The sequence below is a fragment of the Lepidochelys kempii genome, chromosome 1 (assembly GCF_965140265.1).
Source record: "Lepidochelys kempii isolate rLepKem1 chromosome 1, rLepKem1.hap2, whole genome shotgun sequence".
In the NCBI taxonomy this organism is placed as follows: Eukaryota; Metazoa; Chordata; order Testudines; family Cheloniidae; genus Lepidochelys; species Lepidochelys kempii.
This window is the reverse complement of record NC_133256.1, coordinates 45,333,090-45,353,389: the sequence shown is the minus strand read 5'-3', so window position 1 is coordinate 45,353,389 and position 20,300 is coordinate 45,333,090. Positions and strand designations below refer to the sequence as shown.

The 20,300-nt window shown below is 41.8% G+C and overlaps 1 protein-coding gene and 1 long non-coding RNA gene across 14 annotated transcripts in view; one reads left to right on the top strand and one right to left on the bottom strand.

The window, feature by feature from the left end:
• MTUS2 (microtubule associated scaffold protein 2) overlaps window positions 1-20,300 on the bottom strand; it is a 502,826-nt gene that overhangs the window by 335,877 nt on the left and 146,649 nt on the right. The window lies entirely within an intron of this gene.
• The window catches only part of LOC140910346 (uncharacterized), a 62,819-nt gene that overhangs the window by 17,580 nt on the left and 24,939 nt on the right, over window positions 1-20,300 (top strand). The window contains exons 2-3 of one of the 3 annotated variants that reach the window (XR_012158548.1): window positions 6,552-6,738; window positions 16,798-16,970. This is a non-coding gene — a long non-coding RNA (uncharacterized lncRNA). Of the gene's footprint in view, window positions 1-6,551; window positions 6,739-16,797; window positions 17,079-20,300 lie in introns of those variants that run through there. The other 2 variants (XR_012158546.1, XR_012158545.1) reach the window with 2 other exon arrangements.

Sequence of the window (20,300 nt, the reverse complement as noted above, 5' to 3'; positions counted from 1 at the left end):
TTGATTGCCAAAAGCTAATTTAGACCCCATCATTTTATATGTATAGTTGGGATTATGTTTTCCAATGTGCAGTACTTTACATTTATCAACATCGAATTTCATCTGCCATTTTGTTGCCCAGTCACCCAGTTTTGTGAGATCCTTTTGTAACTCTTTGCAGCCTGCTTTGGACTTAACTATCTTGAATAGTTTTGTATCATCTGCAAATTTTGCCACCTCACTGTTTACCCCTTTTTCCAGGTCATTTATGAATATGTTGAACAGCACTGGTCCCAGTACAGACCCCTGGGGGACACCACCATTTACCTCTCTCCATTCAGAAAACTGAGTATTTATTCCTAACCTTTGTTATTTCGCGCTTCAGACATAGAAGCATCATATCACTGACCGAGAAGGTAAAAGTCTCTTATATTGATATAGATAAGACTTTTGCCTAGAATTAGGTGTGTGGTTCTGAGCACTTCATATACCAGAAACTTGGCAACAAATTAGAGGACATAAAGAGAAGAGCAACAGAAATTATTAAAAGGCTGGAGGTGTTAACATATGTTGTGAAGAAACAGAAAAAGAACTAAATGTGTATAACTTGGCTAAATCATAACTACAGGGGGATATTAGCAGTAAAGTTAAGCACGTGCCTAAGTATCTACAGGATCAGGACCATAATACCACCCACTGTACAGCATGGAGGGAGCATATCTGTTCAGAGTTTTCCAAGAGGGTGTTCACAGTAGGAATGGGATAGAAATGAGCAGAGGAAGACTTAGGCTAAATTAATATCAGGAAACATTTTTTTTCTCTATTAGGGCTCTGTCTTGGCCCACCAAAGTCAATGGGAGTTTTTCATTGCCTTGAATAGGAGCAAGTTCAAATCTATTGCTGGAATCATTCAAAACTGCTTAAGAGAAAGTACTGGAAACTGTACTGTAAGCAACAACTCTGTCCTGGCCACAGGGAATAGACTAGATCAGGGATCGGCAACCTTTGGCACGTAGCCCATCAGGGAAATCTGCTGGTGAGCCGGGAAAGTTTGTTTCCCTACAGCTTCTGCAAGTTCAGCCTATCACATCTCCCACTGACTGCAGTTTGCCGTTCCAGACCAATGGGGACTGCAGGAAGCAGTTATACCATTATATTAGACTGCCTCACAAGGACTCAATCAGCTAATGTGTTAATGTTGGGTTTAGAACAAACACTAAGTGGACATTTTAATAGATAGCTTCTCTGTGCTTTGTACGTTAATTATTTTTCTTCCAATAAAAACGGTTGCCAAGTAATAGATGCCAAAACCCCTTGGTAACAGTGTTGTAGTCGTATCTGATTTGAGGAGATGTCAAAGTCTATATTGTAAATATGTATTTAGGAACTTATTAACATGAGGAATCTATTGTCTACTGCACAAATATGTACACTGTTGATAAAACATGTCAGAACAGCTGCTCCAGAGTTATTTCTAGCAAATGGAAAAGGAGTACTTGTGGCACCTTAGAGACTAACCAATTTATTTGAGCATGAGCTTTCGTGAGCTACAGCTCACTTGAAGTGAGCTGTAGCTCACGAAAGCTCATGCTCAAATAAATTGGTTAGTCTCTAAGGTGCCACAAGTACTCCTTTTCTTTTTGCGAATACAGACTAACACGGCTGTTACTCTGAAACCATTCTAGCAAATGGGCTCAGTGCAATTAACATACACACTTGAAATCTACATAGTAAGAATCCATCTTGAAATTAGGGTGATCAGGTGTCCAGTGTTTGACCAGAACACCTGGTAGAAAAGGGTAGAAAAGCTGACCGGGCCGTTGACTGTCCAGTTGGCGACACCGCGCAGGGAAGCAGCTGGCATGTCCTGCCTCCAGCTCCTATGTATGGGGCAGCCAGGGGGCTCTGCACGCTGCCCCCTGCCCCAGTGCTGCCCCCGCAGCTCCCATTGGCTGGGAACCACGGTCAATGGGAGCTGCAGGGGTGGCGCAGCGTGCAGAGCCATCGGACTGCACCATCACATAGGAGTTGGAGGGGGGACATGCCGCTGCTTCCGGGAGCTGCTTGAGATAAGTGCTGCTGGGAGTCTGCACCCCTGACCCCCTCCTGCGCCCCGACCCCCTGCCCTAGCCCTAATCCCCCTCCCACCCTCCAAACCCCTTGATCCCAGCCTGGAGCACCTTCTTGCACCCCAAACCCCTCATCCCCAGCCTCACCCCAGAGCCCACACCCCCAACCCCCTGTCCCAGCTCTGATCCCCCACCCGCACTCCAAACCCCTCAGTCCCTGCCCAGAGCACCCTCCTGTACCCCAAACCCCTCATCCCACCCCCAGCACCCCAACCCCCTGCCCCAGCCTGGAGCCACCTCCTGTTCTCTGAACCCCTCAGTCCCAGCCCGGAGCATCCTCCTACACCCCAAACCCCTCATCCCTGGCCCCACATCTCCAGCCGGAGCCTTCACCCCCTCTCGCATCCCAACCCAATGCCTCAGCCTGGAGCCCCTTCCCACACTCTGAACTCCTCACTTCTGGTCCCACCCCAGAAGCTGGCAATGGGCGACAGGGGATGGATCACTTGATGATTACCTGTTCTGTTCATCCCCTCTGGGGCACTTGGCATTGGCCACTCTTGGAAGACGGGATACTAGGCTAGATGGACCTTTGGTCTGACCCAGTATGGCCACTCTTATGTTCACCCCAGAGCCTGCACCCCCAGCTGGAGCCCTCACCCCCTCCCATACCCCGGCCTCCTGAGCCAGCCTGGTGAAAATGGGCGAGTGAGTGAGGGTGGGGAGAACGAGCGACAGAGGGAGGCGGGAACAGAGTGAGCAGGGGCAGGGCCTCCGAGAAGGGGCGGGGCCTCAGAGGAGGGACAGGGCAGGGCAAGGGTATTCGGTTTTGTGCAAGTAGAAAGTTGGCAATCCTACTTGAAATGCTTGATAACAGAAGTCACTGCATATGATCAGTAGCCATGCTTCTATTCAAAATACCTTTGTCTTTTCACTTTTCTTTCACCGCACTGAATTATGGACAGCTTTTCAAAACAGCTCTTGCTTGTGTAGCAGTTTAAACATGTGAAGTGCTATATACACACTAACTTAAAATGTGGCAAGTAGCCATTTGAAAAGGCTCTTTTCTTTTGTTTGAACGTTTGTAAGTTAAAATGCCAACCCATTTTTTAAAATAAAATAAATGTTCAGGGCTGAGAGACTACATCATAAATTTCGACCCAGAGCTAATCTTTTATGAATTAGTTTTAAACCACTGATAACAGGGTTTCAAAAGGGAGACAGTGATAGACCCTTCACTATAATAATGCTAGAGGGCATAGCCATAATATGATATAATGCATAATCAGGATTTTACAAGTGGTGGGGCATATTTCTGCAGGTCCTGAATCCTTGTAAAAATCTATCTGGGTTTTCATTGCTTCCTCTGTAATACATGTATACCTAATAATGTCTCAGCTTCCATCTTCTCTCTTTCCTATCTTACATTCTTGCTTTCTAATGTTCTATTCAGAGCACAAGTCAAGCAAAATTATTTTATCTTACCCCTAGGGAATGTGCAAAGCATCAACTAGAGGTAACAAAGTCCCTCCAGCATATATCCTCTTTATTAATTGAAAACTACTAGCCAGTATTATATTTTGCAGCAGTGGGCAAAAATTCTTCTGCTTCTGAGTGCATAAGGAATCAGGTAGATTGAGACACTGAAGCTCTTATCTGACCTATTCTGCACTGTCTGAAAATTAAATCCACACCCTTAACATGCAGTGAAAGTAAATTACTGCACTGTTACTTCTGCAACAGTGTGTCAAAGACCAAAGTTTTGCATACTGTGTTCTTCATGGTTCTTAGCTACATTCCTCGGCTGTTCTCTCTCTGGCCCTAGGATTTAGCAAGAATATTCTCTGTTAAAGCACAAGACTCAATTCCAAACAGCTTGCTGAGCAAAGAAAATAATTATTGCTCCGCCCTATAAAGAAGTGGCAAAGAGTCCTGTGGCACCTTATAGACTAACAGACATATTGGAGCATAAGCTTTCGTGGGTGAATACCCACTTCGTCAGCTGCACAAAGGTATAAAGAAGGTATTTTATAGCAGGGAGCATGATTAGGGCTCTAGACCCGGAGTCAGGAAACCAGATTTCTATTCCCAGTTCTGTCACTGGTCTGCTGTGTAACCTTGGTCAAGACACTTCATCTCTCTGTTTCCCCTACCACTGTTCGGTCTGTCTTGATTATGGAGACTGTAAATGCTGTGCAGCGAGGACCATCTTGTATTACACATTTGTAGAGTGCCTAGCATAAAAGGGCCCTATCTCAAACACTGCTGTAATACAAAATAGAGCAGTCCCAAAGACAGGTTGGCTAGCCACCCATAATTTGATGTTAAAATTTATAAAAACGGAACAAAGATCACACAGTGAAACAGATACCTGAATTTATATGCATTAAAATTGCAGGAAAAAGATGGCGCTCAAAGAAACTCCTCCTCCTCCTTTCTGGTGGAATTATAACTAAATTTATCTTCAGACATTTTGCATTCCCACCAGTTTAAAATGCATGGGAATGAATCTTTGTCCTCGGGTTTGTTTAGCCTATATCAAGTCAATTCACGCTCATTTCTAATCCATTATATTCATACACTTGCATGCAGCCACTTATGCAGCTATGAGAGATCTTGACACAGAGATCCCACTGAAATCTTTGATTTCCCAACTTCTCATTTTAAGAGTTCCAGTCATCCAATTAAGAAGCAAAAACACCACGTGACCAGTCACACACCAGAAAAAACAAATATGGTAAAAGTCACCTCTGTGCAGAGGGCCTGATCAAGTTAAGGTTTAACTGAGACTTAAATAAGCCTGATGTGAACCCGGTGCATTGAGAACACTTAAATATTCAGAGTCCTGTGGAAGATCTAATTTATTCCTGAGTTGAGACTATCAAGTAAAGAAGCTGCCCATTCACTCCGATTAGTGATAGGGAAAGTTACTTACTAAAGCTCAAGCAAGTGCCACAACCTGGTTCCTCTACCACTCCTAACTCCTGGAACACTCTTCCTCTAGTCTCTTCATTCTCTCTCCATTGTTTAATACTTAAATTTATAACTCTCTTATTTAACTCCATAAAACATTTTGGAATCCAGCTTATAGGAAAAAATGCTATAGAAAATACATCTGTATTATACTTGCTGTTCATAATGAAATAAATATTATCAGTAGAATTTCTCAGAGAACAGGGATGGCTCTATTGCCCTATGTCTTGCATAAGGTTGAGACCTAGAACCATAACCAAGGTAATACAACACCTGTGCAACACCTGGCTCTTAATCAATAGCATTTATTTCAATTGAACGGCATGACGTATAAAATACTGCACATTTTCACCCTCTGGGTGAAATCCGAGCCTCACTAAAGGTAATGGCAAGATTCCCATGGACTTCAATGGAATCGGGAATTAATGTTTATTAGAGCTAGTGAAAATTTTTCTGTCAAAACTTTTTTGTGGTTGTCTAGGGTTGTTGGGTTTTTTGTTTTTTTTTTACTCACTAAAACAAAATCTTTCAAAAGATTTCAAAAATTTTCATTGAAAGACACTCCCTCTTTTTATTTCCCCCCCCCTGGAAAAATGGAGGGGAGTAAAAAAGTGAGAGAGGGTTGTTGTTTTTTTCTGCCAAATCAAGTGACATTTTTTAAAAAGCAGGTACATTTTGAAAAATGTCATTTAAAAAACTACCACAAAAAATCATTTCAAATTTCTAAGGAACAATAATGTTTCTTTTGAAAATGTTCACGTATTATACTATTTATTTGACCAATTCTAGTTTTTATGTTGAGCTTCAGGAACAGGTAAGCAATATGGTTGGGGCCATTCTTGGTTATGCTCTTCTGATGTGTCTCACATTACACTGAAGGGATCTGTCTGCAGAGAAAGAGGAAACACTCCATTAAATAACCTCAGTCTGCAGATAGCATAGTGTCTATGACATGACAACATACCAGAGAGCTGAAGAATTTTGCAGAGACAAGAAGGGGAGGAAAGATGGGGAAACACCAACACATGAGGAAGGAAGAGAAGAGTTAACAGATTATAGGAGATAAAAACTTAAAAGGCAGGGAGAAAATGTGGTGATTAGCAATGGAAAAATACAATAAGGTTAGGAGAAAAGACACAGGAAGGCAGTATAGACAAGAGAAAAAGTAATAGCAAATACACCCTGGGTGGGAAAAAAGTGTCTCTTGTCTATCTCAGACAGAACTGTTGCTTCCAAAAACCCCAATTCAGGCTTGGGAAACAGAAGGAATAAGAAAGAAGCACAATTTAAGTGACAGACAGTAGGAAAACTGGGGATGTGGAGGGGAGAGAGAAAGGAAGGATAAGGAGTGATTTCATGTTTCCTTTGGCAACTAACTGGTTCCAAGTTGCGTCTGTTTTTCGAAGTTCTTCCAAGACAGGATGCCCATGAGCTACCACCTCCCACCCACATCTGAGAATCTAAACCTAGAGCAAATTCTTCTCCTTTCCTTGCCATCTCTTAATCCTCTCTTCTCTTTGTCTCACTCAGAATCAGTGGCAGCCTGTTGCTGCCTGCCAGGGCGTTGCCAATGGACCCAACTAGGGGCATAACCAGACTAACACATTTCCTCCTGCATGTGCCACTGACTCAGAAGCAGCTTTCTTTGATCTGACCCTGCTGGCACCAGTTATGGGGTGCCAAAGTCTGGCTTGTCCAAGGAAATGTTTGATCACAGGTGGGTTGTGCTAAGCTCTTTAATATATGAATTAAGTGTGTGATTGTTTAGCCTGGATTCTGCCATGCTATTCTAACTACCCAATCATCATCTCATTTTTGTCACTAGTAGTGCATACACCTTTTTTACAGGCATTATCCATCAGAAGGGTTAAAAAAAAAAAAGGTTCTCATTTGCCAGTTTCATCTCCCAGAACAAGTAACCTCACTGGGTCAGAAAACTCTGCATAAAATCAAAAACTATTCTTCCTTTTCTATAAACTTAATTATGATATGATAATTTTTGAGAACCACAAATGCAAATGAGTTGAACAGCAATGGCTGTGCCTTACAGAAATGATATAGATTCCTCCTGATAAGCAATGTAGCTGTTCTGAAAATTCCTCCTGGTTATAATGCAAATCTAGGATGTTCTCATGTAGAAGGACAAAGGAAAATATGAAATAATTTATTTCCATTACTTTCATGGTTCTAACTTTTATTGTTGGGTTTTGGGTTGTTTTGTTTTGTTTTGAAGAATATTGAAAGCAAGACATAACCTGGCATCTGAACACATGACTGGGAGCTAGGAATTCTGAGTTCTAATCCTGATTGATTCTCTGTGGCATTCAGGAGGTCACAACATTTCTGTCTCATTTACAAAAAGATCCAAAAGAGGGGTATTCTATTAGTTAGTGCTTTTCAAGGTCTGTGAAGAGAAATTCTACCATTTTCCACATTACCTAGTTCTGAAGGCCCTAACTCAGCATTCAGATCCACTAGTGCAGACTTTTTCCCTCTATACAGTCTCATTTAGACCCCACACTAGCAGCTCCTGATACAGGATCAGGGCCAAAATTACTTCCATTACAGAACCTAGTTCTCGTACAGTTTATATGTAGCTCCTTTGTAAGCTGATTTATGTTTTTAAGGTAGATATTTTGCCTCTTTCCCAAAACAAAGTGAGTCTGTATTTAAGCAAACATGTCCATATACTCCAAAAATATCATACTCTCTTTCTTGCAAAAATAGAGCATGTTTTCCTCTCTTCTGTCCCCTTTAAAATTGATACAGAAACCACACCCAAGACAAAGCAACTGATTTAAAGAGAGAAAACTGGAGAAGAAAACACACCCAATAGAGATATTTATTAATATTGAGCTACAGTGCAACATCCTTACTCACAATGAACAGTACCTTATACCACAAGTAGCCCCTCTGATTTCAATGGGCGGGTTCCAGGAGTAAGGTACTACTCACCACGAGTAAAGGTTTCAGAATCTAGTTCATACACGTTTTAGTAAATGAGCTAGCTATTGCCAACAGTGTATTTTAATTACATAAGGCAGCCGTATGACCCACTTGGAAATATCCAACATTAAAAATCAATCTAATCCAGTTACTCTCTAGGGACTTCAGGGGTCAGGTGTGACAGGAGCCATTTGGGAAATGGAAGAACATCCTGAGAAGTTTTATAGATTTTTCTCCATGTATTCTCTGAAGTTACAGTGAGAAAGTATTTCTGGAGTGCTTGTAGAAAAACAGAATTAGCCAAGCCTCTTTCTGAGAGGCCAGAGCCTGCCCTGGAAACTTCTCCACAAGCAACACAAGAGTCTTTTGTTAAACAGGAGAAAAACAAATCTGTGAATGTGTTCAATAAAGTTTTGGGCCAGATCCTCAGCTGGCGTATATCAGCATAGCCCCACTGAACTCAATGCCGTGCTTCAGCTCAAGTGGTGTCCTGAATTCATTTGATCTGCGTTGGCCTCTGGATGTCCTCCAATAAACAGCTGATCCAAAAATAAGATCAAATCCAGATGAATGCTGTGGGTACATACTAAGCCCCTTTTTCAGTTATGGAGAGTTCCCCACTGCCCTACGTTCTCTTACCTTTTGTCTATTGTGTCAGTTTAGATTTATCCTTTTGGGGTCAAAGGCTGTCTCTTGCTATGTCTCTGTATAGCACCCTGCACAATGGAGCCCTGATCTCTATGTGCTACTGTAATATAAATAATGAACAACCGCAGTGGCTTTACTGTATCTCTCATTGAGAGGAAGCGAGCCCTTTTTATGAATGTCAGAATAGGATATTGTATGATTAATGCAGGTTCAGCAAGTAATATAGGTGTTTTCTCTTAACTGCCCAAAAGCTGAAGGAGAACCTCCTGCCTACATAATCTTCAGGAGCTCCAACAGAGATCTAAAAGACCTAACCAGGATCTGAAATTTGGGAATGTGATACATTTATCTCATTTCCCTGGGTGGAGTAGTTTGTTCTCAAGTCCATCTTTTGTTGCTTGAACCTGTCCCATGCAGCTGCCTAGATTGGTGGAGAAACTTCTCAGTGGGCAAAATGGGTTAGGGATTATCATGGCCAAGAGAACGCCCTTGTCTTATACCTTTATATTTTACAAAATATTGCTGGGTGTTCTCTGGCAACTTTTATCATTTTTCCCACCAAGCTTTGAACATTTTTGCCCTGCCCCTCCCAAACCCAAGTCATTCTCCCATTTGTTGCCATATGTACACATTCTTAAACACCTTTAATTCACCCATCCCAAGTTCCCCATCTTTAAATTGGTTTCTTGATTTATGATCCCTGGCACTATATGAACTCGTCAATGTGTGTCTTTTCTCTGCTGAAGTACCATGTGACTGCCCTTCCCTCCCCTCATCTTCACTTGAGATTTTCTTTTACCCAGTGGATATCTGTCTTTTGAATTTGTATGTTGCTCCACTGGGTGAATGTCTCATTGTACAGTACATAAGGCAAGGCATCTGTTTTAACAACAGAAGAACCTGCAGGAGTTTGCTACATCAGACTGTTTTTCTACACCTTAGGTGTCAAAAGACCTTGAAGCTATAGTAAACAACAGAGAAGGTCAAAGAAAACCTATTGGCATGTTACTACTGAAATTATTCTTAATGAGGGCTTTACAAATTTATACATAAAAGAACAATGATTTATTGAGTCTTTGACTAAGTTTGGAATTATACCATGTTTGTGTTTTGGAAAGAAAATAATGAGAAATGTGCAGTATGCAAAACTAATGAAAGCAAAATCAGTTTACAACTTTAAAATATTCTTTTGTATTTTGATTTAGCATAATTTCCATCCTCATTTTAATGAAAGCCTTGATAGAAAAGGATTAATTTTGTTGTGTTTTGTCAAATTACTGCTACTTCTCTATTCATATCATAAATATTGAAACAGCAAATAGAACAAGTGATTTTCTGTATTTACATTACAGCATAGTACATAAAGTATAGCATTTTAATTTCTGTACAAATAAAAACCATGTTAGTTACAGTATGTGTTATACACAAATAGAGAAATCATCTGATGCCTGAGATTTTATTACTCAATTTCTATTGCTACATTTGAAAGCAGCCAATGCAGGAAAAGTACTTTATCGTTAAGAATAACTATTAGACGTTCACAATTTATGAGGGGAAAGTTTAAAAAAAAAAGCAAAGGGTTTTTTGTCCAGTCATTATACTCAAAAGAAAAAAAATCCACAATCAAACAGAATTTGGAAAGAATCTAGCTTCTTAGATCTGTAAATGTAATAACATCCATAGAAAACTGAAGTAAATTACATAGTATATCCTGTGATATAGGAATGTTGTACACAGATGGTGATGTTGGGGCAGAATGCCAACACACAGAATCACAGCAATCATAGGCATAATAATTAATGACATTTCTAATAGCATAAAACCCCAGAAACACTCATACCACACCATGGAGTGCTTGTCAGCAATATTAATCTAGAAAATAATTAGTCCCTGTAAAGTTCCTTCACACTATTTTACCAGATGGCCAGGAAAGATAGTCAGCTAAAATCATGCTGGTTCAGCACTGGAGGAAATGTCAAGCATTTCATTATACTTTATATTATTCAATGCAAGATTTGGGTGCTGAAAGTTTTAAATGTGATTTAATTCTCACAGGCATCCAAACCCCTTACAATATGTTTCAAAAATCCGAAGAAGCAATTCACTTTCAAACATAACTCAAATATTTGCTTTAAAAAAATAGCAGGCTAAAGATGTCTCACAAATATAATTGTGCACAGTCTTTTTAACCCTAAAAGCTTATTTTCTGGTTACTGTTCTGTTTGTTTGATCACATTCAATTTATTAAGGTGCTAAGGTTTAAAAAAAAATTCTCGCATAATAATGAATGTTCTCACAAGAATGAAATTTTACTATACACCAGACATGCCATGATTGTCTAGTGCAATGGTTCTCAAACTTTTGTAATCGTGACCCCTTTCACACAGCAAGCCTCTGAGTGCGAACCCCCCTTATAAATTAAAAACACTTAAAATATTTAAAACTATTATAAATGCTGGAGGTGAAGCAGGGTTTGGGGTGGAGGCTAACAGCTCGCACCCCCCCCCCCAGGTAATAACTTCGCAACCCCGTGAGGGGTCATGACCCCCAGTTTGAGAACCCCTGGTCTAGTGATACTTGAGGAAAGCTTAGTGCATCCCTTCTCCTTTATCCCCTTTTCTTCCGGTAGGGAGTCGGGGTCAATCCCGACCTTCTCTAGGACACACCGGGCCTCAGGTTCTCCAAAGCCACCAAGCAGGGTCCGCTTCTCCTCCTCTAGGAGCTGCATTGTGGGGAGCTCCAGTTGCTCCTTTTCTCCCACTAAGGGGCTTGGGCTGGCCATCTCCCCCGCACCTCCTTCCCCTCTTCCTACCCTATCAGGGCTCTTTTTCTGGGGTTTCTGTGTTCATTTCCCTGAGGACCCTGCTCGTCTTCCTCCCCAGGGCTTCTCAGTCAAGGGATCTCTGCCCCTTTCTTCGGGGAACCTTTCCTTTTCCCTCCAGTGAGAGGGCCCCAGTCCGTACCCAACACAATGGGGTACGGTAACCCCTCTACTACCCCAACCTGCTTCCATTTAAATCTGCCCCACTTCTAGGGGCACCTGGGCCACCAGACAATATCTCCTGTCCCCATGAGTACACAGTGTACTTTCTGCAGGTGGGGGATGAAGGAACCCCATGAAAATGATGCCAAGGATCACCAGGAAGAAGGGGAGAGACTCCCCCGGCTGAATCCCACCAGTAGTGGGCGGAGAGGATGAGGAAGGACGAACCTGGTGGTTCATAAGGGGGGAGGTATGTGATAGGGTGCAGGCCTCTGTCCTGCCCACTCCAATCAAGAAAGGGGAATTGGAGCTGTCTGAGTAAGCCCAGGCCTGAGTGGCAAACGGAGAACTGTTGCCAGCCTCGTTAGCCAGGGGCTACATAAAGGCTGGCAGGAAGGAAGCCAGAAAAGGGAGGAACCAGAGATTTAGAGGGAGTGGGAGCTCTTTCCTGCTGGCTGCAGGAGCTAGCAGTCCCTGGGGCTGTAAGACTGAAGCTGTTGGTAGCTATAAGGTGGTGGGAAAGTAAAAGATAAATAAAGAGCACAGGTGATTACACCAACGCAGAGGTCTTTGGCTGGCTTGTGGGCGCAGCAGGGTTGGAAGCAAAGAGGGACCCAGCTGCACCCTGTTACACGCCCTATTTGTTAAACTTTTGAATACCTTATTTTTATTGCATTTGTAGCCCTTTTCACGACTTTTATGCACAATTTGCATGCATGATTTATCCCTGTCACATAAAATGATAAATTTGCATGCTAGGATCTGTAAATCTGTATCTCGTCATGCCGTATATAAGCAAATAAAAATTGTTTCCTCTAAGCTTATAGAAACTTTTTAATTTTAAAAAGTCCTTAATTTCTTCTGCACTGGGACAACTGCTACTGCCTAAACCCGGTCTATGTTGTTCTGTTTCAGATATTTTCCCATCAGATTTGCCCCTTGCTGCAAATAGATGCAATTGAGCTTTTCGCTTCCTATACTGAGCTCCTGAAGGCATCTTCAGGGGCATCTTTTATTTTCTATGCCGGAAAAAAACAGACAGTGTTTGGGAGAGCCAAAGTCCATGTTCTGCAGTGTTAGAAAGTCATCCACACTGCATGTTAAGCATGGCAAAAGAAGTAACAGTATTTGTTTTAGATTGTTGCATAGAGAGGGGTTCGACAGATAACTCTGGCATCTCATTAAATATGTTCTTTATTAGCTGCTATTTACACTCTTCAAGTCTTAAAACGCAAGTACACTTCCACAATAAAAAAAAAAGGTTCATGATATCATAGCAGGGCTCACTTCACTTCAGTTCATTCTTATATCTCACTGACTGACTGGTGATGCCCTGCCCTTATATACCTGCGAGGGCATGAATGACAACATTCTAGGAGGTTCGAGGAAAATGTAGTTCCTCAGAAAATCTGGAAGATTTCCCAAGATTCTACAAAGGTCCAGAGCATTCTAGAAGGGTAGTGAAAAATTAATCCACATACAGAATACCTGAAACATTTTATTTCAAAAACATTCTGTTTTCCCTTTTATCAATAACAACAAAAACAGCACCCTAAATCTGGCACCCCCAGGCCCAGCACCCCAGGCGGTCACCTGCTCCTAAATCCGGCTCTGGTTCCATATATTTGCCCAGATATGAAATACGGATACTGGAATACGAAAATGAATCTTCTATTATATATGACATCTCTTTATCCCCTAGCTAGATCAAGGGGTTTGGAAGTAAACAGGAGAATGGGATTTTCAAAATAAAATGGAGTAGAGTATATGGCATTCAACGTAGCCCATCAAGGAATTCTGGAACATTTACACAGCTCCATCGTTAATTCATTAGGAAGCTCGATGCTGTTGGTGATAAAACAATAGAGGAGCCAAAAGCACCGTTACAGTTGAAGCTGTGTAACAATTACCATTTCAAACCCTGGTTTGCAGTGATCTACATCTCTGTTGTAAATATTTGTTCCAAGCTAAAATTTGGCATAAAAGTTTCTCCAGGAGGAAAAATTTAAAAATGACAGAGCAAGTTGGTTTTGCACTACCTCTAGTGGAGACTGCATTCCTTGGTAGGAAGTGAGGTAGAGAGAGACAGTGGGCGGGGAGGGGGGAGAGGTAGGAAACCAATTCATTTAAAAAAAAAATCAGACATTTGGGCCTTATGGGCTTTCATCAAGGGCCAACAGCAATACCAACTGTAAGCCCTTTTATACATCTCTTAGCTACATGAGCAATCAGAGGTGACCTCTTAAATGGGATCCTTATGAGTCAATACCATCTTAGGGCTTGTCTTCACCTGAAAACTGAGTCATGTCTGAACACGACAAACTTAGAGTTACATTTGCTGACCCAGTGCTGATGATCATGTCTGACCAGCCAGTGTAGAAGAAAACAAATCATGATACTTTGTATCAGTATAACCTCAGCAGGTTTTAACTACAATTCGCTGACACAATTTGGCCTGATCTCCACTGACCAGTTATAGTCAGCATTTTGTCAGCTAACTCAATTCCACATAGTTGTGTTCAAATCCCAAACAATTTTCTAGTCTTAAAACCTTAAAGGGGCTTCTGTAATCCCAAACATACCAATCCGAATAAGGAAAAGATTTATGTATGGTATTCTTGTCTCAGAATCACACATTCCACATCATAATATTTCAATCACTCAGGACTAGAGTCGTAATGCTCTGCCCCGAGTTTGCAGCAGACCATTGGTGGGGGTGAGGGGTTGCACATTGTATCTTCAGTTTGTTGATTTGGGAGGCAGAATCCCTCATGCAATGGCATAATTATGTTCCTCGTTCATGAAAATTAAGTGAAAATCCAAGATAGGTACATGGTACACAAGTGGAAGCAAATTCTATACTACTTTATAGAGATTCTTATACCATCTTAGTCACTGTAGGCCTGAGAGCCTTCCAAAAGTGCATTGTGACATGACTAACATCTGATATGTGTGGTTCATTCTCTCGCATCTTGTTTAATCATCCTATCATCAATATTTGTTATGTTTCCCACCATGAATGTAATCACAACCTCATACATAATTAACCTTAGTTAATTTTTTAGACAGCAGCTCACATTTTTCAACTATAGTTCCCTGACTGTGGAGAATGAAAGTAAGCCATGAGTTCTCCACACCAAACATTCACTAGTTCTGATAATATACTAATTGCAAGAAAATATTGAGGGGCATTAGTATTTGATAATTGGAACTCCCCTTTGAACAATATGCATGTTACAGTTAACATAACATATCCTGTCACTATTAGCCATATTTTTGTGTGGTTTGTTTTCTTTGTGAGAGCAGAGAGCAATTCAAGCAGTGAAGCAATCAGTGAGTTGATCATTAAAAACTGCTCCTTTGCTCATTTATTTTGTGAACCTGAAGTTCAAGATTTTTTAAATTTTAGAAGAAATAACCCCTTGTGCACACCAGGGTCGACAGCATAATCTTTTTTTAACTAACTTTTTTGGTTAGCCCAAAAATAAGAAAACATGGAAATGTGAAAAATATTCAGTCAAGCCATGCAGTGGAAAAATTGAGATAAGCACAAGTAAAGACTTTCTAGAGAGGAAAAAAGAAAAGAAAAAGCTCTTCATGTTTTGTATTGAAGTGTTTTTGGATACAACAAAAATCCCACCTTCTGTTCAAGACAGAAATGCTTATTACTGCATAAGAATGACTTGCACTATACGCTACAACATACAGATGCATTAATACTCCAGTTGCAAAATCAAATTGATTTCTCTGATATGCAAAAGAAGTTATATTTCCTCCATTATTTTTCTCCTGCCAAATCCTCTCTTTTATTGCTCACAGCAATGATTTGCACTACTTTTGACCAGGGGTATAGTGTATTAATGATATCAAAATGCTAAAACCGATTAGTCAGTTCTGTGAGGCAGGGATAACACACTGGAGTTATTTGCCATTATCAAGCTTTTGCACATCAGAAATAGGCATTGAAGTGAGAAGCGCTAAGCAATTAATTGTCTGTGTTGACCTGGAAGATTGGGTTATGATTGCCATAGACCCTTTGGGTGATTGCCACTTTGTGAAAATACAAGCTGAAGTGGGAGTTCACATAGTAAGCAGAAGAAGCAAAGGCAGGTTAACATTATGAGTGACATTCCTATTTCTTTCAGGAGGTTTTCTGAATCAGTTAAACCAAGGTAAATCCTGAGTAATTCCACTTACTTCACATACACAGACGTAATAAGAAAGGAATCTGTCCCTTGGGGCCTAACTTTTTAATATGGAGATATACCTGTCTTATAGAGCTGGAAGGGACCTTGAAAGGTCATTGAGTCCAGTCCCCTGCCTTCACAGCAGAACTAAGTACCAACCCTTATTTTTGCCCCAGATCCCTAAATAGCCCCCTCAAGGATTGAACTCACAACCCTTAGTTTAGCAGGCCAATGCTCAAACCACTGAGCTATCCCTCCCCCTCCCACTGCTACCCTCAGATATGCTCACAGTCAATCTCAGGCCTCAAGGGAGGTGTCTCTCCATGGTCATGTCTAATAGCCCAAAGGTGCTGAAAAGTGCACACTAATTTGCAGGAAAGTGTTTCTCTTCTCCATGTTCAGTTTCAGTACTAGACACAGTGACTGCTGGAGAATTCAGCTCTTACCAAATGTCTCTACAGAGGGCAATTTTCAAAAGCCATCAGTGTCATACTACGCCCCATATTCTTCATAGAAATATACTTACGATATGAAAATGGCATAACAGATGTATTTTATGAAAAAGGGGCCATGTGAGGTATCATTAGAAAGGTTATGATTTACTAAATACGATTATCCTATTTGTATGCATGTATCTTTGCTGTATCTGAAGTTAGGCATATAAGATCTGTAACAATTGCAAAAGTGTTTGCATCTGGGAAACATCCACCAGCCAGTAAGCAATCAGTCCGAATGGGCCATTAGGAAGAACAATAAGACTTTGAAGATACTAATCTCCTACCTTCCTGAGAAGCTTCCTGGGTTGCTGCTTTGACACTGCAGGATCATGTGATCGTGTCACCTGATACTAGACCCTCCCCTGGCCCTCCATCTTGGGCTTCTAGTGTTTTTCCATTAAAAGAGGCGGTGGGGGCCACACTGGGAAAACAAAAAGTTCTGGCCATATGTAAATTCTATTTAAGGGTGGGCAGTGAATTAATCAAGGCTCTTCTCCATTGCCTCCCCATCCAAGAAGGAAGACTGCTGAAAACACCTGAAGAAACACGGGAACTAACCTGGGGTGGGCAGGGGGCTGAGTCCAGGTGAAACAGATCAGCCTGTAAAAGGAATTCCTGGAGATTTAAGCTGCAAGCAGTGCAGTTTACCGTCAAGAAACTCTGCAACCTGATTAAAACAACATTTAGGGTGAGAAATTACTTTTTGTAACCTATTTCTTTAATGTGTCCAGCCTAGTTTGCACATGTTGTTTTATTTGCTCCGTAATCTGCTTTGTTCTGTTTGCTATCTCTTTTAGTCACTTAAAATTTACCTTGTATAGTTAATAAACTTGTTTCTTGTTTATTCCAAAATCCAGTTTGTGCAATTCATAACTAGGGGAGGGAGTTGCCAAAAAGCTGTGCATATCTTTGTCTGGTTTGAGGGAGGGGGCAATTTTTATGAGCTTTTGCTGAATAGATCTCTACATAAGATAATATAATTTATAGATCTCTATGCAAGATAATATAATTTTGGGTTTGCATCCCAAAGGCAGTGTGCACTTGAATGCTGGGCAATCCGCAAGCTTATTCTTTCCACACAGAGCTGAACTCAGTGTCTCTGTGACCATTTGCAGCTGGGTATGTCCCTACCTGTGTGTGTGCTGGAGAAGGCTTGAGGGCCTAGCACAGTGGAACAGGGTGAGGGAGCCCAGGCTGGTGAAACAGGTGGGCTCAGTGGGACTCCAGCACATCAAGTGACACTCCGGAACGGGGGGTCCAACCCATCACAATCAGATTAAGCTGATCAGAGTAAACAGCTATTCAGCCTAGCTGAGATGGCCATTAGAAACTGATCTCACTAATTAATAAACTTGAGACCATTGGATCCATCAGTTGGAACCTAGAAGGAGAGAGCAGCAGTTCCCCAACTGTTGGTCATGACCCCAAGTGACCCTGGTGAAGACTAGTGTGTCGAAGACACCATTTTGCTCCACACAGCATAACCATGCATGTATGATGCATGCGAGGACACAATGCAGGGAAGACACCATTTTGCTCTACAATATGACATCCTCCACACAGCATGACCTTGCATGCCTTTTACGTATGAAGTCATGCTGTGCAGACAATGCCACACATATAGCGCATGCAAGGTCACACCGTGTGGAGGATACCATTTTCCTCTACAGAAATGTGTCCTCCATGCTGTCTGAGGTGCCAGGAGGAAATAATGCATTAAAATGGTGTCATACCAGCAAAGTTTGGGAACCCCTGTGGTAAAGTGTAGAGCAGAGTGCCATAATGATTAGTCACTGAAAGAAACAAAATATATGGAGAACAAAATAGACAGCAGAGCTAGTTAGAAAATGAGAGAAATCCTGTGCATTTTTTCCTCCCTATAAGCCACATTTGTCATTAAAATTGGTGGTGGTGGGAATCATTAGCTCAGTGGGCCAAGACTCTCCCCCTCACAGATTTCCCTTTCAGAGCTATCAGGCAAAAAATATGATTTGGGCTACAGGGCCTCTTTAAATGTGACATATCTTCCATGACATCAGTCAGCTTAGGAGACATCCACCCCCCACCCCCCACCCCCCCACCCCAGTCCAGAAGCACATCCCAATGTCACTCCTATGCCACATTCCACATCTAGGCAGGGGACCGGACTGAGACCAGCATTGTGTAACCCTTCTGCCACGTGAAGCCAGCAGCAACAAGGGCCGGGTTCAGTACATAGGGGTTCCTTTTCAACAATACAATATAAAACTGCTCAAGTCCCACCCAATGACCTGGGACAATCATACACCACCCCTTGGGCACCTCTAAGAGGCAATACTTCCCCTCTTGCAAGCACAGAGTAGCAAAAACTTTTAATAAAAGGAGGGAATTAACTCAGCATTAATTTGGGAAAATGCTGAAACTAGGGTTCATAAACACAAACCGTGAGCAAAAGACCCACCCCCAAGTAAGTTGGGTAGTGTCCTTTTCCCCTCAGGGTCTTAAATCCAGCAACTCAAAAGTCCCTTTAACGTGCCTGTCCCTTATCTGTACCCCACTCACAGTTGCTGTCCTTGGCCAGTGCAGCCCCAGAGTTCAGAGGTTCATCTGCAGAGTTCACCTCCCATCCTGTGTGGAAGGTGGGGGTGGAAAGAGGCATCTTATATGCTGCACTGCTCTGGCCCTCTCCACCAGCTTCTCTGCAGGCCGCTTGCCACATCTCTACCCAAGCCGCACTGCTGGTCGCACCTCTCTACCAGCCACCCTGATAACCGCTTGCCACATCTTTCCACCAGCTGCCCACTCACCAAGATGTCTTCAGGGCCCTCCCCACACTTAACACAGCTCTCAGTGATTTCAGTTGTTGGTGGGGGAGCCTCACTGATGGTGCACCCTGTACAGTCTCTTGCAATAGAGACACAGTCCCAAAGTAGGTCTACAACTTAGACCAAGGCATCAGTGATTTCAGCTCTGCAGCATGTAACAAGACTCTCAAGTGAGTCTAAATTAGCTCTTTTATTATACCAAGGAAGGGTCAAATAGTGTCTAGGATCCTTAAACAGAAGTCACACCCTCTCTAAACTCATTGGGCTTTGGAACCCATGTCCCCTGCCTAACAAGTGATCAGCTGAGGGTGAGTCCCTCCATTGGGGTATTCCAGGTACAGTTCTGCTGTCCTCGGGTCACACAACAAGGACAGCAATCCTTTATTACTCCTGTCCCAATAACAAAGAGACTGGGGATCCAACACCAGCCACAAGTGACCATTTGGGCAAGCAGTCCCATCATGCTGAGCATCGAGGCAGGGTGGGTGTTTCCATGCAAATGAGATCACCTTCTGAAGTCTTTTTCCACAGCTCACCACTAGATATCAGGGGAGAGCTCAGCCAGACTCTGCTTACAATTGTGTGCCCACTTTTCCAGGAGAAAGTGCTCTCCTCTCTCAGAAAAGAGAGGGCAGTTTTCACAATAAGCAGCTGTGGAGGCAAACTGAGGCTGGGCTGCAGCCATTGGTACAGGAACAGAAAAAAGATCACGTACAATAAATAGTTTTGCTATATGAAAAATTGTGATTTTTTTTTATCATGAGCACAAATACTTCTGAAAGGGGTGAAAATCAGGAGCACAGGCATAAAGTTTCTTTATGATCCTTTGTAAAACAGACAGTAGGGTTTCTAGACGGAAGAATTACTATGTGAATTTACAATACTTTCCCAACTGAAAACAAGTACTTATCACTTTCAATTTCAATTGACTAAAACAATGAAAATTTGATAGGCAATTCATGTAACACACACAGATTCTCTCAGTTGAAGAGACATAATTCTTTTTAAAATTATGGAATGGCAGTATCTGTGTTTACTGTGGAATAAATTCAGAAATGAATGGCATAAAAATGAACTGAAGGGACAAGTCACAAAGCATTCAGTCATACATAATTTACTAAGTTACACACTGTTTATCTTCTGGTATATGTCATAAGAAGTAACAATTTAAATAAACAGCTTCTTTAGTAGGTAGTAAAGTGCTATCGATCTTC